Here is a 27,251-nt window from a genome sequence, read left to right as displayed (position 1 = left end):
ACACGCAGAAAACTGAGACTTTGTACTTTGTAGAGCTCTGTGTTGCAGTTGCTTCCGAGAATCGTGTGGTTTTCGCCCTAGGATTAAATGAGCAACAGTTAACTTTCCAAAATTATGCACCGGAACGTTGTCAAAATTTTCTTTTGGGACTCCTGAAAGAGGGTACAAAAACCTCACTATCCTTCTTCCAGACAATCCTACATATAAAGTACATTCTGTGAATGGGAAACAGTGGATTTTTCAGTGGTCAGTGCTAACGTAACGTCTTCGTGGTTTGATTTTAAAACCAAAGGGCTGTGATTTCATCGAAATTACGTATTTTTATGAATAGGCATTCACTACTCTGGGTGACTCTTGATGATGTAAACGTAGAAACCCCAGAGTAACATAATCAAACTTCCAAGATTAGTTGACGTTGATAAATTTGACGTGATATTTTATACAGAAGTGCAAGTAACGTATTTTGTGGAATAATTTCAAGCTTATGTCGAAAATATTATTATTTTGAACCTTATTATATTACATGAAAAATCCTATAAATTGTTGTGCTTTGGATATTAAGATGTTGGATTTCCTAATATAACAGTCACAATGATATGTATTTGAATGTTGTGTACTGCTCGTGCTTTTCACAAATTGAATTTTGTTGCATCTCTTATTAATGTGATTATTTATTAGGTTTTCTGATTTGGAGTCCATTTTCTGTGTAATTCATACTGTAATGATAGTCAACAATTCTTTGTGTTTCTTTTTAAAATACAGTGCTCATTGTAATGTATTCTCATTATCTTCACTTGTTAATGTTGTCTGTGTTAAAGGAGTTGGAATATGGAATGGTTTTTCTTTGAGTATGAATTTCTTCCTGTTAGAACTATTGAGATATTTTTCGATGTCTGTATAGAAAACAAAATTATATAACAGTTCATTCATTCAAAACCGATTAATTTAATAGTTCATTAACTTCAAAACCGATGTGCCGGTAGCGGTTCATGAATTTGAGGCTGCGACTGTACACATTCTAAAGATGTTATTTCACGGCACTATTCTTCGTGATGAAGTGCTTGCGTTTTAGATTCGTGACTTCGTTACTTGCCTTCTGTGCTGTAATCGGACCCAGTCTAAGGTCAAATATGTTTGGAAGTCATTATTCCTTTTGTTAACTCGTGAATTTCACATATGATTGCGATAGATCAAAATCGGAAAATACATTGTTTTCTAACATTAAAGCTTCGAAAAATGTAATTCCGTAAACTTCAGTCATAAACCGTTACCGGAGCATTCGTTATTAAAAAACCCAATATTTTCAGTATAAATTATAATTTATTATAGAACATTGGTGCACTACAGTAATTTACGATTGCAAACTGACGGGATCTGAACAAAAATTTTACGTTCTACCTATCCTTAGATACCAGGCTTCCGGACATATTCTCTACCTCATGTTAATCTTACGCTAATACGTGTTTGAGAGTGTATTTCCAGCAAAGAGTGAGCGATTTGTACCAACATGTTAAATTAGAACTTGAGTGTTTATAATGAAATGCATCCTATTACAAATTTATAAACATGTTGAGTTAATTCCGTCGAGGAAGACGAACACTACGTTTTGTTATTTATCATATTTCATTAATGATATTAAGATTAATATTACTATTGGTTTAATCTCACTGGGGAGCGCTTACGACTAGTTATTTTTGGATGTTCGATTTCGTCCCCATTACCTCTTGAACCCAGCTATTAGTTTTTCTTTCCTTTCCTGTGAAAAAGGTTTGCGATTTAACAACCTTTGGTAGAAGAGACCATGAGTTTACTATTTTAAAAATGGGGTGCCTGAGACATTAGTATCGGAAATCCCAGAGGAAGCTAAGCCTTTTTACTTCATTGAGCCACATGCTTTTGATGAATTAAATCATCATCTTCGTAAGCCTGAACATTTTATTGTGGATAACTTAGGGTTATGTAAAGGAAAGATTATTGAATTATTGAATAATGTCCGCTTGTAATCTAATTTTGTTCGAGAATTTGTAATATATAAACAGAGACTTCTTAAAAACTTTCTGAAGTAAAGTCTGTGACTGATTTTCTTGTAATTCCTGCTACAATGTATGTATGTATGTATGTATGTATGTATGTATGTATGTATGTATGTATTACTCACCTTATATCCCTCTCTGTTTATTCTCGCTCTTAACATGGCAATGATCTAAAATAAGGTCGGAGGTAAAGAGCTTTGCACCATTGTTCTGGAACCCTAGTCACTTAGTTATGGTATGATAGTACTGTTACCATCTAAAAAGAGACTGATGAAAAATAGGAGATCATTATTATAAACGTAAATTAACCTATTATTGTCCATTAAGAACATAGCTGATTGTCTAAAACTAGGTCACTGTTATTAAACTAGGGCTGGGATATTCTTTTAACGGATCTGAAGTTTGAAATGTTGAGAAGAGAATATTCCTTATTGTAATTATCTTGTCACACAAAGATTTAGAAGCTTTAGGATATCTGCGTGTTATAAAATTGAGATTAAATTTGACACTTTTATGGCAAATTTTCCTTCTCATTTCACTTGCTGAAAGAGATCAGCTCTAGTTTAATACACACCCACACATTTCCGATATCAATGCTCAATAGAATCTCACAAAATGATATTGAATAAGAATTTTCTCATATTAGTCAAAACTTGATCTCAAAGGGAAAGGAAGACTGTTTAGTAACTATTTTACTATTGCATGTAATTTGTAAATCATGTGAACTATTTTATTTTATAATTTGTAAATGATGATTTGTACTTAACCACCTGTGAAGACTGTTAATAAATAAATATTCTAGATGTAGAATGGGCCTGTGGTGTTTATTACTCGTGTCTTGAATATTACTTACTCAAGTACGTCGCTATGAAGGAATCGAAGCATCTGTAAACTGAGAGAGAGAGAGGCAACGACGTTGATCCGTATCAACGCTCAAAACAGGTGAGTATTTCCCCATAGTTCCATAGAAATAACATTAAGATATTACTTTTGAGGATTTAGTTGCCATTATTAAAGGACAGATGAGGAAAAATAGCACATTTTTCTGGAAAAGGTATCTAGATATTTATGGCAAGAATGTTGATGATAATGATGCTTGTTGTTTAAAGGAGCCTAACATCTAAGGTCATCGGCCCTAAAGAATTGAGCCAACGGCACGGGGTGTTTCCATACGGTCATCCATCCAAGTACTGACCACGCCCAATGTTGCTTAACTGCGATGTATTCAACATGGTAAGGCCGTTGGCGGTAAGAATGTACCGAAGACACATGAACGGACATTGTTAGGCGTGGTTTATTTTTATCAATAATATTTTAGTAACCTCCCCTGCGAACCATGTGACCTTGCCGCGGTGGGGAGGCTTGCGTGTCCTAATGAAGCAGATAGCCGAGCCGCAGGTGCAACCATATCGGATGAGTATCTGTTGAGAGACCAGATTAAGGAATGGCTCATCGAAAGCCTTTCAGCCTTTCGGTAGTTGCAAGGGCGGCCTTGTAATAATACTCAACATGGCTTAGTTGTGTTGATACTGCTACACGGCTGAAAGCAACGGGAAAATACAGCCGTAACTGCCTCCCGAGGAGATGCAGCACTCTCTGTATGAATGATGTACTGATGATGGCTTCCTCCCGGGTAAAATATTCCGGAGGTAAACTAGTCCCGCATTCGGATCTCCGGGTGGGGATTACACGAGAGGGGGCGATCATCAGGAAGATGGATACTGACATTCTGCGAGTCGGAGCGTGGAATGTTAGAAGTTTGAATCGTTGTGGTAGGTTAGAGAATCTGAAAAGGGAGATGGATAGACTAAAGTTAGATGTAGTTGATATAAGTGAAGTACGTTGGCAGGAAGAGCAGGATTTTTGGTCAGGCGACTACCGAATTATCAACACAAAATCAAACAGGGGAAATGCAGGAGTTGGTTTAATAATGAATAAGAAAATAGGGCAGTGGGTAAGCTACTACGACCAGCATAGTGAAAGAATTATTGTCGTCAAGATAGACACCAAACCAATGCCCACCACAATAGTGCAGGTCTATATGCCTACTAGTTCAGCGGATGATGAGGAAATCGAAAGAATATATGAAGAGATGGAAGATTTAACTCAATATGTTAAAGGTGACGAGAGTCTAATTGTGATGAGAGACTGGAATGCAGTGGTAGGCCAAGGAAGAGAAGGTAATACAGTGGGAGAATTTGGATTGGGAAAAAGGGACGAAAGAGGAAGTCGGCTGGTTGAATTCTGCACTGATCATAATTTAGTCCTTGCCAATACTTGGTTCAAACACCACAAACGACGGCTGTATACGTGGACGAGACCTGGAGACACTGTAAGGTATCAAATAGATTTCATTATGATTAGGCAGAGATTCAGAAACCAGGTGTTGGATTGCAAAACTTTACCAGGAGCAGACGTGGACTCTGACCACAACTTGTTGGTCATGAAATGCCATCTGAAGTTGAAGAAATTTAAGAAAGGAAAGAATGCAAAACGATGGGATCTAGACAAGTTGAAAGAAAAGAATGTGAGGGATTGTTTCAAGGAACATGTTGCACAAGGACTAAATGAAAAGGCTCAAGGAAACACAATAGAGGAAGAATGGATTGTCATGAAAAATGAAGTCAGTAGAGCTGCTGAAGAAATGTTAGGAAGCAAGAAAAGATCAACTAAGAATTAATGGATAACTCTGAAGATACTAGACCTGATTGATGAACGACGAAAATACAAGAATGCTAGAAATGAAGACGGCAGAAAAGAATACAGGCGATTAAAGAATGAAGTGGATAGAAAGTGTAAAGGTAGCTAAGGAAGACTGGCTGAAGGAGAAGTGCAAGGATGTCGAAGGTTGTATGGTCCTGGGAAAGGTAGATGCTGCATACAGGACAATCAAGGAAACCTTTGGAGAAAGGAAATCTAGGTGTATGAATATTGAGAGCTCAGAGGGAAAGCCACTTCTAGGGAAAGAAGATAAAGCGGAAAGATGGCAGGAGCATATCCAACAGTTGTATCAAGATAAAGATGTAGATAATTTGGTTCTGGAACATGAAGAGGCTGTTGATGCTGATGAAATGGGAGACCCAATTTTGTGGTCAGAGTTTGACAGAGCTGTGAGTGACCTAAATAGGAACAAGGCACCTGTAATGGATGACATTCCCTCGGAATTACTGACTGCCTTAGGAGAAATCAGCATGTCAAGGTTATTCCATTTAGTGTGTAAGAGAAGTGTGTAGGAGAAGTCCCATCCGATTTTCGGCAGAATGTTGTTATACCTGTTCCCAAGAAAGCTGGTGCTGACAGGTGTGAAAACTATCGCACCAAAATTTTAACACCTATTATTTATAGAAGAATGGAAAAACAATTTGAAGCTGAGTTGGGAGATGATCAGTTTGGCTTCAAAAGAAATGTAGGAACACGTGAAGCAATCCTGACTTTACGTCTGATCTTAGAGGATCGAATCAAGAAGGACAAGCCCACGTACATGGCATTTGTATATCTAGAAAAGGCATTCGATAATGTTGATTGGAGCAAGATATTTAAGATTCTGAAGATGATTGGGATCAGATACCGAGAACGAAGAATTATCTACAATCTGTATAAAAATCAGTCTGCAGTGATAAGAATCGAGGGATTTGAAAAAAAAGAGCAGCAATCCAGAAAGGAGTGAGGCAAGGCTGCAGTTTGTCCCCCCTCCTTTTCAGTGTTTACATAGAACAGGCAGTAAAGGAAATCAAATAGGAATTTAGAAAGAGAATCACAGTCCAAGGAGAGGAAATCAAAACCTTGAGATTTGCCGTTGATATTGTTATTTTATCTGAGACTGCAGAAGATCTCGAGAAGCTGCTGAATGGTATGGACGAATTCTTGGGTAAGGAGTACAAGATGAAAATAAATAAGTCCAAAACAAAAGTAATGGAGTGCAGTCGAACGAAGGCAGGTGATACAGGAAATATTATATTAGGAGATGAAGTCTTAAAAGAAGTAGATGAATATTGTTACTTGGGTAGTAAAATAACTAACTATGGCAGAAGTAAGGAGGACATAAAATGCAGACTAGCACAAGCAAGGAAGAGCTTTCTTAAGAAAAGAAATTTGCTCACTTCAAACATTGATATAGGAATTAAAAATATGTTTTTGAAGACTTTCGTGTGGAGCGTGGCATTGTATGGAAGTGAAACAAGGACGATAACTAGCTCAGAAAAAAAGAGAATAGAAGCTTTTGAAATGTGGTGTTACAGAAAAATGCTTAAGATGAGATGGATAGATCGAATCACGAATGAAGAGATACTGAATCGAATTGGTAAGAGGAGATCGATTTGGCTAAATTTGACGAGAGGAAGAGATAGAATGATAGGACACATCTTAAGACACCCAGGACTTGTTCAGTTGGTTTTAGAAGGAAGTATAGGTGGTAAGAACGGTAGGGGTAGACCAAGGTATGAATATGACAAGCAGATTAGAGCAGATGTAGGATGCAATAGTTACGTAGAAATGAAAAGGTTAGCACAGGATAGGGTGGCAATGAAGAGCTGTATCAAACCAGTCTGGACTGACGACTCAAACAACAACATTTTAGTAAACTTATCTGCCAGGGTATAAATTCAGACTCTCAGCGTTATTTTAATAGAACGTGACAAGTTGGAAACAGCAACTTCGAAAAATACAAAAAACAAAAAAAGCAAACTAATGAAATCCCAAGGGCTGGAAGTCATATTTATTTTGAAAAGAATATTTTATGCACTACTTTAAAACATTAATAACAGAGGTTGTAGTCCTAAAGAAGCATATCTTTCAATTTTTTAAATGCAATTTCTTTACCCTCCAGGGTCGGTATTCCCTCGGACTCGGCGAGGGATCCCACCTCTACCGCCTCAAGGGCAGTGTCCTGGAGCTTCAGACTCTGGGTCGGGGATACAACTGGGGAGAATGACCAGTACCTCGTCCAGGCGGCCTCACCTGCTATGCTGAACAGGGGCCTTGCGGGGGGATGGGAAGTTTGGAAGGGATAGACAAGGAAGAGGGAACGAAGCGGTCGTGGCCTTAGGTTAGGTACCATCCCGGCATTTGCCTCGAGGAGAAGTGGGAAATCACGGAAAACCACTTCCAGGATGGCTGAGGTGGGAATCGAACCCACCTCTACTCAGTTGACCTCTCGAGGCTGAGTGGATCCCATTCCAGCCCTCGTAGCACTTTTCAAATTTCGTGGCAGAGCCGGGAATCGAACTTGGGCCTCTGGGGGTGGCAGCTAATCACACTAACCCCTACACCACAGAGGCGGACTCAAGTGTGCTTCCTAACCATTATGTAAACAACTGACAATTACTTCTAATATTCATCTTGTTTTCTTTAATACTTTGTCTTCAGTGGCAATCTCCAGTTGGGGAAGTAGAAATAGATGAAAATAAATAAGACGAAGGCCGCTACTTCCCACTTCTAGCCCTTTCCCAACCCTGCGTCACCGAAAACATTTCACGTGTTAGTGCGACGTTAAACCACTAGCAAATATCTTTGAGTACCTTGATGATTCATTCGTGGAAATCAAACTGATAAGCGATATTAGTTAAAATAACTATGATAAAAGTTTGATATCCCTTTGTATTACATTTATAAGAACAGTGGATTGGCAACTCAGAGATAATATTAAATTAAATACGGAGTCTGGCATTTCCATTTTGTGATCGTACGTATGAAGAAACTCAAGAACAATGTCGTTCGTTTCCCAGTATCTGTAAATCGTGTAAACTCCTGGTTGCATACTATGACAAGTAGATTTACAGACCTGGCGATAATGTGAATGATAAAGTAGTTGTCCCAAGAAAAAGTGTGTGTCCTAGCTGTCTTTTTGTTGTTGTTGTTGTTGTTGCTATTTTGCTTTACGTAGCAGCGACACAGATAGGTCTTATGGCGACGATGGGACAGGAAAGGCCTAGGAATGGGAAGGAAGCGGCCGTGGCCTTAATTAAGGTACAGCCCCAGCATTTGCCTCATGTGAAAATGGGAAACCATGGAAAACCATCTTCAGGACTGCCGACAGTGGGGTTCGAACCCACTACCTCCCGGATGTGAGCTCACAGGTGCGCGCTCCTAGCTATCTTAAATATGAGTAAGTTTATTTCGTAGTGTACCAATAAATGAAATCTAATGAATCTGGAATCATAAAGTAAACTTTTTTTTTTTTTGCAAGCTGCTTTACGTCGCATCGACACAGATAGGTCTTATGGCGACGCTGGGATAGGAAAGGGCTAGGAGTGGGAAGGAAGCGTACATGGCCTTAATTAAGGTACAGCCCCAGAATTTTCTTGGTGTGAAAATGGGAAACCACGGAAAACCATCTTCAGGGCTGCCAACAGTGGGGTTCGAACCCACTATCTCTCGAATACTGGATACTGGCCACACTTAAGCGACTGTAGCTATCGAGCTCGGTAAAGTAAACTTCGTTGCAAAATATTCTTCAGAATAAACATTGGTCACTTGAAACCGACACTATAATAGTCGTAAAACAATCACATTTTATAGAATTATTGAACTTGATTTGCAGTTCATTCTTTTGAAACCTTTTCATTACTGGGATCTTCTTCTTTTCCTACGGCTTTTCTCACACCTCTGGGGTCGCGCGTGCGAACTGCGTAGCACATGTGAATTTGGCGCTGTGTTACGGCCGGATGCCCTTCCTGACGCCAACCCTGTATGGAGGGATGTAATCACTATTGCGTGTTTCTGTGGTGGTTTGGAGTGTGGTATGTTATCTGAATATGATGAGGAGAGTGTTGGGACGGACACATACACCCAGTCCCCGAGTATTATTCAGAAGTAATTACAATCCCCGACCCGGCCGGGAATCGAACCGGGACCCTCTGAACCGAAGGCCAGTACGCTGACCATTCAGCCAACGAGTCGGACCTCTTCAGTACTGGGATGTACAGGGTATATCATAACTATACCGACAAAAAATCAGAGATGCGCTTCGTCTTATGTTAATTCTATACAGTATAACAACATCGTAAAATAACCTTATCAGTGATTCCAGTTCTCTACTCATATCATTTACATATAGGACACCAGGTTCACCAAGTTAGAGAGGGCCTATCATTCCTGCAAAAGCATCTACACCTCCAAGTACCTCCAAGTTAAAGCACTACAACTCAGTAGTAAGACCCTCTGTACTCTACGCCTCTGAGTGTCTCTTGATTAAACTGAAAGGGCCCACTCAGGAAATTAGAACTTAAAGAGAGGCAGATCTTGAGGAGGATACTAGGACCCATTAGAGATGAGGATGACACCTAAAGGATCAGGCACAACAACGAGCTCTACATCAGGAAGACAGTCACTGATCTTCTACGGCAGGGCCTCTCAAACGCCCAAAACCTCACGCGTGCAGATAGAGGAGCAAGAGCCCCGTGCACTGTGCATCGCTGCCGCTCGGCATGGCTCGGATCAACGCTTCGTCTCTGGGCTACTCGGCTAAGCTCGGCTCAACTCGCCTATACTCGGCTCAACTCAGCCCGGATTTGGAGCGCTACGGCGCAAGTGGGGAAGAGGGAGACAGGGGGAGCGAGCGAGACAGGCGTGAGGAAAGAGAGAGTAAGCGCTATTGCTCCAAATCGAGGAGTGGGGGTCTGCACTCTGGTCAACCAAGCCAAGTCGTCTTTTGCACCGTGCACAGTGCATGCACCCTGAGAGGCCCTGTTCTACGGGCACATGAGCCGCCTGAAACTCTGCAGGATCACCAACAAAATCCTCACAGTGACAAGTAGGGGAAAGACCTCCAAGACAAAGTGGATCACCTGAGGAACTACAGATCTCATAAGAGACCACAGAGAACCGATCTCAGTACCGACAGGCCATCCTACAGAGAGTCTTCCCACTGTCCCTCACAAGCAAAAGAGTACAGGGACCACCAGACCTAAGGAAAATGTCAGACATGGAATCCTTGTACTACATAATGTTGTCTCCTAGATTGTCCACGTTGCCAGCGATGAGGAAGACCTCGGATACCAGTCACCGCACCATGCGTGAATTTTGTAATCTCATGTTTCACAGTGTTCGCAATGTCCTCTCGTGTCTTACAGTCACTTTTCTCTCCAGCATTTACTCACCTTCCTGCCGGTAGCGTACCAGGTGTTCAGAGCACATGGCATACCGTGTCCACATTTGCATGCACGTCAATGAGTGCATGTATCACCCGCTGTGACGCTATTTTACGCATATGAAGATCTTTCCGTAAACCTCTTGGATGGTTCGTTCTTTCAATGCCTGTTTCCGCTGTCCACGTCCATGCATTGCTCGTTACACATCAGTCCGATGCCGGCCCCTCGGTCTAGGGGTAGCGTGTCTGCCTATCACCCGGAGTCTTCTCGTTCGATTCCCGGCCAGGACAAGGACTTTTACCTGGATCTGAGGGCTTGTTTGAGGTCCACTCAGTCTGATCATCATCACTGTCTAAAGGCAATGTCTCACCGAGCTCGATAGCTGTAGTCGCTTAAGTGCGGCCAGTATCCAGTAATAGGGAGATAGTGCGTTCGAGCCCCACTGTCGGCAGCCCTGAAGATGGTTTTCCGTGGTTTCCCATTTTCACACCAGGCAAATGCCGGGGCTGTACCTTAATTAAGGCCACGGCCGCTCCCTTCCACTTCCTAGGCCTCTCCTATCCCATCGTCGCCATAAGACATATCTGTGTCGGTGCGACGTAAAGCAGCTAGCAAAATTTAAAAAAGGCAATGTCTTATCTATGCAACCATTCCTTTCTGTCGTCAGCTCCTCCTTTCATTTCATAATAAGAACCATAATGAAGACTCTGTACCAAGTCCTGTAGAAATTTTTCCTCGGTCGTCTTCGGCCTTTCTTCCCCGTGATTTTTCCTTCCAGCAGATTGATTATTCTCTGTATCGTTAACATCAGTTCACTCTTTTTTGCAGAACGCTTTTGTTTGTTCTCTTTTCAATCCATTTAGTCCTTGGCATTCGTCTCCAGACCCACATCTCAAACGCTTCCAGTCCTTTCCAATCCTGATCTCTCTCCAAGATTTACATCCGTACAAGAGCACACTCCATAAAAAATAAATCACAAATTCCTTCCTAATTCCAAAATCTAAATTTGCACTGATTAAAAGATTTCTCTTATTACTAAACGCCTGTTTGGCAAGCGCTATTCGCCTTTTTCACCTGTTGTCATTTGTGATGAGGCTTCCTAGAACTGATGACTTGTTAAAATATCTCAGCCTACGTGATTACAATTGAGGAGCTATCTGACGGTGAGATGGCGATCCCGGCCTGGAAAATCAAGAATAACGGCCGAGAGGATTTCTTGCATTGACCATGCGTCAGCTCATAATCTGCATGCCTTCGGGCTGAGCAGCGGTTGCTTGGTAGGCCAAGGCCTGTCTGGGCTGTAGTCCCATGGGGGTTTGATTTGAACACAAAAGTCCAGAAACTAACAGGTCTTCCGGACCGTTGGACGTCGCCCATCTCGCAACGGAATAGTTGTTACGACTTTAGCCCCAACCCTCGTATTTACGGGATTATAAAAGCAAAGTCATCTCCGCACAAGCCATGAAGGCCCTTGGAGGGGTGAAATGTAAAGACTGTCAATATCCCTAAACTCGGCGCTTGATAGGACAGAGTGGTTAGCTCTACGCCCGGCCACCTCCGCCCCCAAGAATTAAGCTGGTACTCATTTTTGGTGTAGGCTGAGTGAACCTCAGGACCATATGAACCGTGAGAACGTGATTCAAGTGTACTAGTGTACGTGTACAAGTGGCCTAGTATAACTTGGAAGCAGTATTCTCTAACCCATGGGTAAATAGTGGAAATATCGAGCTCGACGAGTATTATTATTACTATTATTATTTTTATTATTATTATTTTATTATTATTTATGTAGTTATATCTTGACTTTATTTGGTATAAAACATGATCGTATTATTTATGTGGTTATGTCATGAAACATCTGCTGTATGTATATTCATATGAGTTTATTTAATATAAGAACACGTAATTAATAGTATAATTTATTATTTACCTGTACATATGATTTATAAATCCACTGCAATTTTGTGCAACACACGGCAATAGTCCAGAACAACGTATTTTTGGAACTAGAGACTTACAGAAAATTCCATTCATTGTAAATAAGTTATTGGGGACTCTCGAAATTAACGAGAAAACATTATGTGTCATATTCTTCTAGAAGCCTGGCCAGGCAATGTATATAAAGAGGCAGTCTTGAGGGTTGAGTGGAGTTGTTTAACAGGAGTTGTGAGTGCAAGTCGTTAATCGAGTATGTGAATTCATGTTGTGATTGGTAGTACGTTGACATGCTATTTTGGCAGTCTTCTTCTTCTACCTCTTCGTAGTAGCGTTTTGTTTCAAGATGGCAGTTTATTAGTGCGTGTGAGTAATATGTATATATAATTTGTAAATAAAATAGTGTACACAATTGACAACATTTCATGTGTGCGTCTTTGTGGTAACAATAGAAATCTCGTTTACTAAATTTGTCGACTTCCTGACTGGGAACTGAACCCACGTCCTTCGGGTGAACGGAACACACCTCGGGCTTCGAGTATCTTTTTATCGCAGAGGACACCAGTTACCTTTCCCCACTTGGACCATGGTGCACTGACCCTAATCTGCGTGTCAGAGGTAGCATCATTTGGTTTAGCCATTGATGATAATGGTGCCATTGGTTTGAGGGCCACATTCGAGATATTCTGAATTTTGGTTGTTGAGTCGAAGCCTATTCTCATCCAGCCTCTGTTGCCAGTTTTCCACCTGGTGTTGAAGTGCAAGACTGCACTATTGTGAAATTACCACATCATTCGCACATACGAGGGTTGTATATAAAGCACTGATAACGTAGTTCAGACACTTGCAGGAGGTCGGCCATGCGCAAATAGTTTATGGAAATGGTCAGATAGCGCTTTTGTCGATGTGTAGTTTGCATTTGATGAGCATCCAGTTGGTAGTGTTGTTGCTGTGTGGCGTTGAAGTGAAGAGTGTCGATTTCACCACTCGAAATCATGTTTTCAAACGGTGATCAGCGTTCGTGGATTAAAAATGAGGTTGCCCGTGGCAGAAAAGCATCAGCATGTTATTGGAGATTACGTGAAGCCTGTGGTGAGAATGCATTACCACCATGGGTCAAGGCGTTTCGTGCGGGTCGGAATGAAGTTTAGGAACATCCTCCGTACTCACCAGACATGAGTCCTTGTGACTCCGACCTGTTTCCGTAGTTGAAGGAACCCCTCCGAGGCCGCTGAATTCCTGTCAACAACAGAGAACGCTTTGCCAAGGGTCCCCAAGGGCTTGCCGACATTTGGTGACTACAATGAAAAATTGTATTGCAATTGTACTTGTTAATTCATTAAAAATTGCGTTCTATCAATATTGCCACCACTTTGTTTACCACCCTCGTAGGAGTGTTCGGAGATGGCGATACGGAACGTCACTTTTTGCCGAATCTATACAAAGGTTGAAGAGTAGGGGTTAGAGGGACGAACCTTGATGAACACCGACAGTGATGATGAACGGCGGTGAGAGCCCAGCCGGATATCGAATCACGCTTGTGATGTTACGGTGCAGAAGTTGGATCCATCCTACAGTACATTTACGCTACCTATCGAATTACGCGGCTGTGAAGTGCTCGACATATGAGATCTTATGGGATCCGATAGAAAACTTTTTCCAGGTCTAAAACTGCTAAATACAAGTGCGCCGTATTATGAAGAAGGACTTGAGGTATATAGTCGTCCAGTCTTACTGAGTGTTTGTATGTTCTGGCGTGATCACATAAAACAAAAGTAAAGGCCCGCTCACACTTACTGAAAGGAAGACGCGGAGAGAGGAAATTCGGAGAAGAATTTTTCCTGTATGCGCTGATAGCTATCGGAAAGGCGACTCGTCGTTTGGACAGTTGATCGTCAAAACCTGTCTGTCAGTTGTATGTGAAGCGTTGCCCGAGCCGAACGCGACTAATGGCTCAGATGTTAGCTCTTGCTCTGTTTGTTGAAGATGCTGCAAGGTAAGAACAAAGGCAAAGTCGGAGGTATTGAGTTCTTGGCATTTATCTAGAAATTTAAGTGGTGAATGTTCTATATTGTTGCGCCCTGAAGATAAATTCACTGTATTTTCTAATAAGCAATGTGAAATTTCAACAACTATTTCAATGTTATTGCTATGTAACTTACGATATTCGTCATAATTTCCATTTCGGTCTTGTCCACAGTAAGAACTTTTTAATTTTCCGTCATCTCTGTCTGCCTGTCTTTCCATCTGTCTGTTTGTATGTATGTACGGGCATCACGAGAAGATGGCAGAAGAGAATTTAATGAAAATCGGTACGTAATGTCAAGGAACGAGGCACTACAATCTGGGCTATAAATAATTTTATTCACGCGAAATGAAATCGTAGTTTAGGGGAAGCCTAAAATTTAATTAGTTATGAGAGAGCCCTATTAATAAATACTACATAACTAAAGACAATATAGGATCAAATTTCCTATAATTTATGTCTTATATATTTTTGCCGTACCGGCTACAATAACAGAGATATTCATGAATTTCGATCTTTGTTGCTAAATCCACATCAACTCCGAACCGAGAGAATGGGTGAACAGAATTTAATGAAAATTGGTATGTAAAGTCTGGGAGTAAGATACTACAGCCTGGGATATAAATAATTTTTATTCAGGCAGTAGTTTAGGTGAAGGTGTCTGAAATTTAATTTTTTAAATACCTATGTTATTGGTCCTGTCGAAAAAAAAAGTTGTGGAGAATAAATGTTCCAAACATTTATGTTATTGGTCCTGTCGAAAAATAAGTTGTGGAGAATAAATGTTCCAAACATTTATGTCTTATTAAATATTACCGTACGCACTATGATAATGAAATTGATGAATTTAGTCTTTTGTTGCTTAGTCCATATCAACACCGAGTATTGCTAACGTGGAAATATTGTTTAGTCGTGTTTACTGACGATGGTTTTTGTCATGATTGTCTTACGGTATAAAACCGCGTGGTCATCGGTCCGTATTACAAGGAACATTGTGAAGATTTACGTATCCACAAAGACGCACACGAGATGCTGGTACAGTTACGAGTATTTTATTTACCTGTATTTACAAATTAAACACACACATAACTTTAATCGCTGTTGGCACAAACAAAACACTCACATCACAAAGCCGCCATTTTAAAAATTGACTGTCACTTCAATATGGAGACTGCAACATTGCATGTCACACGAGATAAATATTCTTACAACATCACAACTGTACTGAACAGTGACTCTCAACCACTAACTTCCAATCACTAACTAACTTCACCTTCAATATCGCCACTTTATATATATCCTGGCCAGCGTTCTAGAAAGATACGTTACAAGCAATACCGTCGTGAAAATTCTAGAGTGCCTGATACATAGATTTTAATGTACAGAATATTCTCAATCGTTCTAGTGCCTATTACCATTATGGAAGTTACAGTGTTTCACAATTATTGATTACGAAATATACAAGCAAAGCAGAGTCATGTCCGTACAGGTCATGAAGGCCCTTTGGAGGGGTAGAAGATAAAGGCTTCCACTATCCGTAACCTCGGCACTTGATGGGGTAGAGTGGTTAGCTCTACGGCCGGCCACCCTTGCCCCCAGGAATTAACCTGGTACTCATTTTTGGTGTAGGCAGAGTGAACCTCAGGGCCATGTGCACCTCCAGAAGTGGAAATCTCATTTCTTAAATTTTACGACTTCCTGACGAGGATTCGAACCCACATCCTTCCGCACGAACCGAGCACGCCTTTACCGCCTCGGCCAGGCAGCCCCTACAAATTATACTTTTTTTTTTTTTTTGCTAGTTGCTTTACGTCGCACCGACACAGATAGGTCTTATGGCGACGATGGGACAGGATAGGGCTAGGAGTGGGAAGGAATCGGCCGTGGCCTTAATTAAGGTACAGCCCCAGCATTTGCCTGGTGTGAAAATGGGAAACCACGGAAAACCATTTTCAGGGCTGCCGACAGTGGGGTTCGAACCTACTATCTTCCGAATACTGGATACTGGCCGCAATTAAGCGACTGCAGCTATCGAGCTCGGTACAAATTATACAGGTAAGAATAAATTATAATATTAATTTACAGGTATTTACATTAACTGAACTCATATGAATATTTATGTATAGCACATGTTTCATGACATAACCTCACGAACAGCGCGATCATATCGTATGTACATATGATGTAATACTAAATGGATGTAACCCTTCATAGCCACACATACAAGTAATACTAATAATGACCATAATCGTAAAATAATAATTCGAGCTCGATATTTGCATTAGTTGCCCATGGGTGAGATAATATTGTTTTCAAGTTATAATTGTTCATCGCACTTTCGTCAAGGTGATCATAAAAATGAGAAGAATACCGTAAAGGAAGTATCGCTTGAAGAATATGACAAGAGGGGGTTATAAAAGAAGGAAAAGTTGCCTTTATATTAGATGCTCTAATAACCGAGAGTCGGAAGAAAACTAATTGTGACGGTATACAATATTGAAAGCTCATAAAACTGATCAACAGTAACATTACATTGACCATTGCTGTGGTGCGATTTGTCTCTTCTGCTGCCATTCAGCTACGATTGATGGGATTATTATGCATCCCGAGTAAAACAGCATAACTAAATATTGGCGGAAAGAAGCTGGGGAGTTGGATGATCCTGTAAACGAAGGGTACTACAAATAGTAAATGAATACGTTTTCCGCTAATCCAGTTTTAATACAGCCCAGTTCCAACGTCTACAATGAATGTGAATAATCGCAGAGGAAGTAAACACAACGCACGTCATGGACTCAACGCGACTGTGAAACACCCGAATACTCCGGTGGGAGAAAAAATATTCTCGCCAAGCAACTTCTTCTTCTTCTTCTTCTTCTTCTTCTACTTCTACTTCGGCGCAGGGCGTTTTCCCTCCAGTAGGTGTAAAGTGTGAGTCACCACATCTACGTAGGTTGAGTCATAAGTCATGGCAACTTTTTCCCCCCCGCGACGCGAACAGGAGACAACACAGAAAAACTAAGATATGCATTTGGAAACGTACGGTATGTACTTGCGTATGATGTCACTAGATGGTGTATGTAAGCAACAATGTGAGTCTAAGCATGCTCCCAAGTTCAGTGTGTGAGTGAGAGCGTCACAGAATGGAAGTCAACAAGCAGGAGCAACGATCGTATATTAAAATAGCAGTTCTCCGCCACAGAAATGCATGCCAATGCCATGCAGAGCTGCGGGAAGCATTAAGTGTGCATGCCATGCCCTGTAGAACAGTGGCGAGTTGGGTGGAGACGTTCAAACATGCACCGAATTGTAGTCAGCGCCTGCCCCACCGCTGGTAACGCACAGTGAAAACTTTGGGTGATTATTTCGAAAGTCTGTAACCAGCGGAGACCTGTCCTTTGTACGTAGTCTTCCTACGACAATCTCCTGAAGTCAGAATTTGTCTTCAGGAACTATGCATAAGTAAATGCCCTATATTTCCAAATGCATATCTTAGATTTTCCGTGTTGTCTCCTGTTCGCGAGAAAAAAAAAAGTTGCCATGACTTATGACTCAACCCTCGTATTACACAGCGAAATAATATTTTTCCGTCTTCGCTCTGTGTCTCCCTACAGCTAGGTGTGAGCGAGTCTTTACTATTCTTACAGGAACAGGCGACGTACAGTTAGCCATGTAAGAAGCAACTAGACCTTCGTGAGAGAGTGGGATGTATGATATTAAATAGTTCCAGGCCAAATAGTATTCAAGATAATGGAGCTGTTCTCTAGAAAGGAAACATATAGAATTCCGCACATTCTTCATTTAAATACATTTGGGAGAGGGGTGTGGAAAGAAGGGAATCGTCACATTCAAATTAATTTACACAGAATTGGATATATTGTGTTTTATTTATAAAGAGATTATTGATACACTATAACTTAACAATTTGCAAACAAAATAACACGAAGTCAATGACATCTGCTCACAACATCCGTATAAACATAATAACAGAGTGGTGTTGGTCTGCAGTGAGACATATTGCGCTAGCTAGGTGTCTGAAATGTAAGCCACTCTCTCAATTTCCAAAAATATATATGGGAAACTCAACCTAGTTTGACTCTGGACAGAGGGACGTGAGAAATTTCCCCAAATTTAAAAATAATTACATCAAGATGTTAAAGTTTGTTTATCAAGTCTGTCCACTTCTTTCTCTTCAAAGGACAAGAGCAAATAAAATGCTATGAAAATCCTGATATCAGCTGTGTATTGCATGCATTTGTTGAAAAAATCCATTCATATAACTTTGAGCTGAAATGTTCTGCAAAAATTCTTTTTTTATATTCAAAGAAGCGATGGATGCAAGCTGTAAATATGTGCTGGAGAATATTCCGATTAAATTACTGGAAGAGGCCAGACTCGATTAGACTTCATGATAACTCTGTAATGAAGATGGAATGTTGTGATATAGTTTTTCCAGTCTGTCGTAAGAATTTCTTCTTTTCATTAGCTACCAAAATTATTCTAAAATCTCCATATCATAACAGATATCTGGAGTAGAATTCTATTTACAATTCAGACACTGTCATGGTTTTGTGTTTTCTGATTGGATTTTAGTACTTAATATACCATGTTTAAGAGCATAAACGGAACTTCTCCTCCTTAACGGTCGTGTAAATTAAACAACTATAGCAAGGTTATCAAATAGCCGAATTTTGCTATAAGTTTTCAAAAGTTTTCACGTATTGGGAATAATTATTCTTAAGCTTACAAATACCTGCAGAAAAATGATGCCAAATAAAATGAATAACTGAACGAGAAGAAAATATTAAATACATAGTTATAAATATGAAGGATAAGAATAGAATTAACGAATAGCATGAAGAGAAAAGGACCGCTTCCAAGTTAAACTCACATGAGTAAATTGTGCGTGCCGGAATTTAGTCCCGCAAGGGTTCTTTTACGTGCCAGTAAATCTACCGACACGAGGCTGACGTATTTGAGGACCTTCAAATACCACTGGACTGAGCCAGGATCAAACTTGCTAAGTTGGGATCAGAAAGGCAGCGCCAAGATGGTCGATGTTTCCTTGTTCTTGTCATGTATGGCCAAAAGTCTCAGGGCCGGGTCAGAAATGTGTTCTTGGATGCCATCTGTAGAATGTAAGTGAAACTATCAGGGCAGATAAGTCTGACGCCGATAGCTCGCCCTGAGACCTTCAGCCATACATGACAAAAACAAGGAAGAGTCCACCATCATGGCGATGCTTTGAAGACAAAATAAACAGGCAAGAACACGGTGCCGAAATTTTTTCGAATTTTTATATTTGCCTCAAAATAACCCCACTTGTTGTTAAGTCTACAAGAAAATCTTGGTGGTAATAGTTGCAACCAATATTTCCATTTAAAAAGTCTAACATTTCAACAGTTAAAATGCATAACTTCTACAATAGTTGGCCTAACTCAATGAAATCAGGCAACATATATCCTATTAGATGTAAGAACTGAGAAAAATTTACAGAGGTCTAGTTGTACAATTTAGACGATATTTCACGATTTTTTCTGTGGTCCTAAACTTTTGACCGGTACTGTACTTTCTGCACTCAACTTCTACGGTATAACACAGTGCAACACATTTACTTAGTTTCATACCAGATGGCTACAGTGTGCCATGTGGGCGAGTTGACCCTGAACTGAGTCATAATAATTTTGAATGATTTCGATTAATTCATTGATGCCCGCTCTAAATTGATCAGTAACGTTTGAATAGGGCACCCTCAATGAACTGAGCATAGTGGATTCGTCTTAATACTGTTTACATACAAATACATAATTGAACAAAGTATGAAAAAAAATCAGGTTGCGTGGACGAAAATATTGTCACGTATTCCTATCTCAATTCTTACACAAAACCTCACTTTTTATCCTTGGCACTTGTACTTCACCCGTATCATTTTTCACTCAATAAATCGTAACGGTGAACGGAAATCTATTAAGACGAAGGTGGTAAGAAACATACATATTATTCATCCTAGATAAATTTTCATGTATTTCAACAACAATCTGTTCAGCTAACGCAAAAGAAATCACTTTGTATCTACCGTACACATATAATAGGAAATTCTTAATATGTTTCTCCTCAAGTGAAGTTGACCCTGTTCTTAAGTTTACTACTTAAAGAGGCAAGACAAATGGTGAGAATAATTATCTCCACCTCAGCTGCTATTAGTTTTGAATCCATAAGGTTCTGAAGGAGATGTCAAGGAGGAGAGTTCCGGCCCTTAAGGGTAATTGTCACTTACCTTCCCGAGAGCAGAATCAGCAAGTTCCGTCCCGTCCCGCTGAACAGAGTCCACTAATTTCCTCCACTTTGGGCTTTAATCACTATTGGTGTTCTCTCCTTTGAGAGAGAGAGGCTTGTCTTTGATCTCAAGACGGCAGTTGGTTGCATAGATTACGATCTAGTGACGTGAGTTAGCCCTTCAGACAGGCCCTTTGAAAATATGCTTTTGTCAATATTTCAACACAGTTCAATAATGATATTTATTATTCTACTCAACTGCTGTAGATTTTAAGCCACATCAAGGTGTTGGAATTCTTTTCTGTAGGAGTTTATTTTAATGGTGTTCAAGCGAAAGACTTGGGGTGTTGCATCTAAGCACTATAGAGTGACACTCACCTCAGTAGACACCAAATCTCCTACACAAAAAACAGATTAATAATAACTAACTGACTGAATCATTGAGAATGACGAGAGACAGTTTCTTGTCTAATTTAATAGAATATACTTCTATGTTCGTCAAATTTTCAGCCTTTGGATTCTGATTGAAAAGGAAGGGAATGCGAAAGTATTGAAAGAGATAAATGATGTCTCCTTAGTCAAAATACGGGGAGGAAGAGAAAAATTGATAACATAAAATAGTAACACAAAATCACTTCACCTTTTGTGTACTGGAGGAGGTAAATATATGGAAAAAGAGAAGAAGACTGACAAGACCCTCGTACATTAAGCGGCCTTCCAGTGTCAGTGAGTTGTAGATCATATGAGCAGCTGAAGTACCAGCTGGTAACGAAGGACAGGCTTTCGAAGTTGGATTGAATGTTGGTGAAAGCACATACATAAATTATACGATAGCTGGAATATCGTGTCTTACTCAATTATTTAGTTATTTTAGATTTTAACCGTTTATCATTTTATTTCCTTTTATACTCGCTTCTTGTCCAATTGTCTTAAATAAATGATCTCCCACACTAAACATTAAAAGGAGAATCAGAAATGAAATTCCATAAAATAATGAGAAAAATCCTAGGACAGAGAATCAAGGGTGGAGTTCATCTATAATATATATAAAATAATCTCCAAAATTACAGACACAATGCGCATGGGAAGAATACAATTCACGGGACACTTAGAAAGAATAGGCTCAAACAGAATGACTCACAGAATTTACACATTCTTAAAGAATAAAACCACCAGATCAAATTGATACAAACAGACAGAGAAAGACCTGAAGGAATTAGGATAACCAAATTTACTGGACCGAGATGAAATCAGAAAAATCACACTCACACAGGCTTTTGATGATGATGAGACAATGCCTAACATGAATGGTCCCTGCAACGAAATCACACCCATTCACTACTGGGCTAAAAGGAAAAAGCCAACAAATGTTGATTCCGCGTGGTCCTAAGTGACACATTCGCGATGAAGAAGATCTTTTCATTTTAATTTGTCAAGCATACGGAGCGCTTTCAACAGTTTTCAGATCAATAAGGCTAAGAAATCTAAAGAAAAGGGTTTATATTCTGTGCATTCTCCCCGATGTATGAAAACATCAATTCTGGGTTTCGTAAGGAAATACAGGAGGGGGAAGATGATTTCAAATGGGTTATGAAGGTTAATGGCATCCTGAAGAAAACAGCTATCTTGGAATAGTAGTGGGTTAGTCATGTAACTGAAATGCAGGATGGCAGATGGCCAAAGTTGCTACGGGGGTGGAGACCAAGGGGATGGGACCGATGGGACAAAGACATGGATTCCTGACGTTAAATGAAAGAAAAAACTACCCAAGAATAACCGGCTGTTCAAGACTTATCTGGGCCCATGACTTTAAGAAGCCACGTCATTTAATGATTGAATTCAATGATAATACATGTGAAATAACTAATTAATGTACAATGGATATATCTTATGTACACCATTTCATTTAAAAATCTGAAATTTTGCATCACGCAATTAGCGATACAAAATGTGTGACACTATGGTTCGTAGCAACCGTGCAGGCTGTGATGTGAGGTATTGATGGATGGTCATGACTAAGGGACATGTAGAAGGTTCTTTTTTTTAAATGCCTCATCTGATTATTTCTTTTGTGGTAGTTTCATAGGTCCTCAGTCAGTTTCCCCTTTCGATGCACTTGTCGACTCCAAATTCCATACAGATGTTTCTCGATAACTATTCATTTGATGCAAAAGAAATTAATCGTTACCGAGAGAGTTGGCCGCGCGGATAGGGGTGCGCAGCTGTGAGCTCTCATTCTGGAGATAGTGGGTTCAATACCGACTGTCGGCAGCCCTCAAGATGGCTTTTCGTGGTTTCCCATTGTCATACTAGGTACCTTAATTAAGGCCATGGCCGCTCCTTCCCACTTCTTGCCCCTTCCTTTGTTGGAAAACATATTTAAGATCATTTAATTTTCCCAAACGGAAATTTGACATAATTTTGTCTTATTTACTTTTTTATCTGAATCACAGCTAATTCGTATTTTTTTTTACCTTGAAGACTGGTTGGATTCTAAAAAAAGAACATCTAAAGGATTTGTAGTCATAGGGAACCCCCAAATACTGATGTCGTTGCTATTACGAGAGGTTCTGGAGAGGATGACATTCCATGAACACCACAGGCATTCTTAGAGAGGAGTTTCGAAAAAGGAATCACACCCAAAATGAATACACTGCAAACATATTACCCAAAGGAGACGATCGTGGGGAAGGTTGAGTGTGAGAGTCCAGCAAGGTTCAAGATGTAAATGAATAGGACGAAAGTCATGGAACCAAAATAACCCTTGCCCTACGGATTCCCGCCATGCAAAGGAGAAGAAAGCGTAAAACATTCGGGCCCAACAAATGAGGCGACAATGACAACTACTCGTCAATCTGATGCTGAAAAGCAAAAAGTGGCTAACAGCAGAATGCAACTACCGTACTTCCACTTACCATAGAGCAGTAACTCTACAACTGGGACACCATCGGTGAAAATACCGACCACAACGACGATGATGACGATGATGATGATGAAGAAAGAGAAGAAGAAGAAGAAGAAGAAACCACTTTTCTGTTTGCGAAAATCAGATGCTCATAAATTTTTCTCTCGTTCATGGCCATCCATCAACGGCTGCTAATTTCAGATGACCACTAGCCATAAGGCACGCCTGCACTGTTGCTAGGTAACATTACCTGGCCACTCATCGATACCTTATATCACAGCCTGCATTGTTGCTAGGGTTACACCAAAGTATTTGGTTACACTTCAGTCACATATATCGTGACGCTAACTTCCATAACGCAAATTTACAGATGACGTATAGCCATACGACATATTTCTGTCAAAATAATGTTGAAGGATGGGTATTGGCTTCTTAAAACGGTAACTTCTCTATCTTTGATAGCGTTTGATATATTGTTCTGTCAGTAGTTTTCCAATTTACCAATTCTGGTCCAATTCAGGATAGCATTTTGGGACTTCTACGATTACATGTTGAGTAAAGTTATTCTGTTGAAATGTTTTATAAATAATACGCAAACTGTGCCACTGAATATCAAATTAATTATAATTCGCAATCAGATTCAGAGCAGTATTATATGAATACACTATTTTATTCAAGTTAGGAATATAATGCAATTTGATCATTACGAATACTTCTTTAATATTCTTAAAATTAGGGTTGCAGAGATTGCTACTACTGCGGTGTTGTTGCTGACAGAAACACCGATAGATTGATAATATATGTCCTGTAATAAGAGAATGCCCAGATTATTGAAAAATGGAAAATTTATGTGCTGTTAGGATATATTATGTTTATCGAATTTATCGAATTACCTTTGAGTAGAGGAGGGGTGGAGGTGGGGAAGAAATTTGAAAAGAAACGAGAACAAAGAAAAAAAGTAAATACTAGAGTTCAGGGAGTTGAGGGCCTTTCCTGATATATTCAATTTGAAGTTCAAGGTATTCGGTTTAGGAATATTTTACCACATGTCCGCTGTTCAGGTAGTTTTCAGCCTGAAGTTTCAAAGCTTACAAACTATTCGTTCTGGAAGCATTCCAGATGAAACTATTCCAGATGTATGGTACAACAAAAAAAATACTTTCAAGATTTTCTGCAAGTATTGATACGTTTAAGAACGTTTCTGTGAATTCTTGTAAAATTGGATTGAATTCGAAGTCAAAATGAGGGTGTTTTTTTGAGGGGTAAACTTATTAGGCCTAAGGCTAAATCCATTGGAAGAAAATTACATGAAATTATATTTTTTCATCTCTGATATAACTCGCTGGTGCTGGAACTACCTGAGTTAATTTAGAGGGTGTAATAAAAACTCAGTCACACCCCTGAGCAAAATATCGATAGTCATAGAAACCTCCAAGACTGCTTGTTTACTTTGATTACATATTCCTTAAATCTTTTAAACTGGTTAATAAAAGTGAAATCAACCTCACAATGAACCAACTGCCGTCCGTCCTTGGTAGAGCAACAAAAAACACAATATTTATCTAAAAATAATATTAAAAACATGGAAAATATATATATTCCACTCCCATCTCCCATAAACCTTTGAAAAGCATGCTCGACTTTTTGTCTTCTTTTAACTCTCAATCCCTCTTCTACAGTGGTGAGATCTAATATTATCAAGTTACAGTTATTATTGCTAATTATAATGATATAACACAAAAATATTCCATGGTAAAAATATTCCAATACAATTGCATTATTCTTATAAATGATTACTTATAATCATCATTATTACTATAAATCTCCTCTTTCCCATCACTCTTCTTCTGCGTCTTCAGGTGTCGTAATCACAAGAAATTCACTCATATTCTCTATAATAATAATTATCATCATCATTATTATATTCAAGTCCATTATCATTTTTCTCAAATTTTGAGGCGAAATAAAATCACACGTGGCATATATTTTTCTATATTTAATGAAAGATTTTCGGAAATGTCGATTTTTCTTATCTAGTGAAAAAACTCGTAATAATCATTAATATATAATAATTATTATTAGTCAATGTCAGTCTTTTATTAATAAAAAATCCATATAGGGAGAAATATAAGACAAACTTACAACCAAAAGCTATATAGGAAGATATTTAAAAAGGCATTTGTGACAAATTACATCAATGAACCAGTGCTTTCATTCATAGTATAGCTGTGGATGTAAACACAAATCGAGTAATATGAGCACATTTTTGAATGAAAAGAACATTGGCAATAGGATTTGTAAAATATTATCCCATCAGCATTCCAGCTGATTATCAAAGAGCCACACAAAAAAGGCATACATTATTCTTAGTTAAAGTATAATAATAATAATAATAATAATAATAATAATAATAATAATAATAATAATAATAATAATAATAATAATAATAATAATAATGGTACATTTACACGACTGTAATACACACCTTCTTTTGAGAGATTGTCCTTTTAAAACATGGGGCGTGTATGATATTCGGTAAAGAAATGGCGTGTGGCTTTTAGTGCCGGGAGTGTCCGAGGACAAGTTCGGCTCGCCAGGTGCAGGTCTTTTGATTTGACTCCCGTAGGCGACCTGCGCGTCGTGATGAGGATGAAATGATGATGAAGACGAAACATACACCTAGCCCTCGTGCCAGCGAAATTAATCAATGATGGTTACATTTCCCGACCCTGGCGGGAATCGAACCTGGGACCCATGTGACCAAAGGCCAGCACGTTAACCATTTAGCCATGGAGCCGGACATGATATTCGGTGACGTATTATATTCGCAGGTAGATTTGAACAGCCGCTGCAGTATACTGGAGAAACTAATGAAACAGGACTACAAATCTCCTTTGAGAAGACGAAATATATGACGAACAACAGTGATGGTCCAGAATGGATGTTAACAGACCCTGAAAAGATTGGAAGAGTCAAAACGTTTAAGTATCTGGGTGAATCAACCAAGAGAATGGGCGAGAAGAGGAAGCGACCAATATCAGCATCCAGAAATTAGAGCGAGCGTTCCAATTGACTAAAAACATCTATAATAAGAAGATGCTGAGTTTCGGGGTCAAATTAAGTCATTACAGCATTGTTGTTAGACCAGAAGGCTGATATGCTTCGGAGACCCCATGCACGAATCGTAAAGGACAAGTCAATCAACTACTTAAAAGAGAACGCAGACTGCTTTTGCAGATCTTGGACAACAAATGGGTTGACGGGCAGGTTCGACTGAAATTCAGTAAAGAAGTATACAGCAAGATGGAACTGATAACAACAACAATTAGAAAGAGAAGATTGCTATTTTATGGGCACATTTTGCGTATAAATAATGACCGCCCCACAAAGAAAATCTGGAATTTTCTAAAACTAAAGGCATCTAAGTTGAGATGTTTCCAGAGTGTGAGAAAGATAAGAGAGATCTGGGCATTACGAAGGATAAAATCAATGACAGGGTTAGTTTCAGAAGGATGGCGGAAAGCTATCACGGTGTTATGGTGGAAACAGAACCCAGAAGACAGAGAAGCCCTTTAACAGAGGAGCGGAAGAAAGCGTTGATCGATTTGCTCAAGAGATACTGGCAGGTTGTCAAAGCCGGCAGACGACCAAGACACAGACACTGAAAATGAAATTCGTTTTTAACACGCAGTCCATAGAGGTTCAGTTAGAAAAAAGAAAGAACACAGCAAAAATCAACAAAAAAGCAATAACTCAAATAGTTTGCGCGTATGACTATAACGGTGTCCAAAGGCATAAATTATTTGATATCTTATTAGAAACAGTCACTGTACAGGTATAATCACCTGAAAGGAAATATATGTGAATATATGTCTTAGACATAGGCATAGAGCTGAAATTCATGTAAATATGGGGAGTGCGATGGCTGGATTATAAGGAACCTATTATCTAAACTGCAGGCAGCATCGTAAGAGAGATTTACCATTGTT

The sequence above is a fragment of the Anabrus simplex genome, chromosome 8, assembly GCF_040414725.1.
Source record: "Anabrus simplex isolate iqAnaSimp1 chromosome 8, ASM4041472v1, whole genome shotgun sequence".
Classification (NCBI taxonomy): domain Eukaryota; kingdom Metazoa; phylum Arthropoda; class Insecta; order Orthoptera; family Tettigoniidae; genus Anabrus; species Anabrus simplex.
This window is presented reverse-complemented; position numbering follows the sequence as displayed.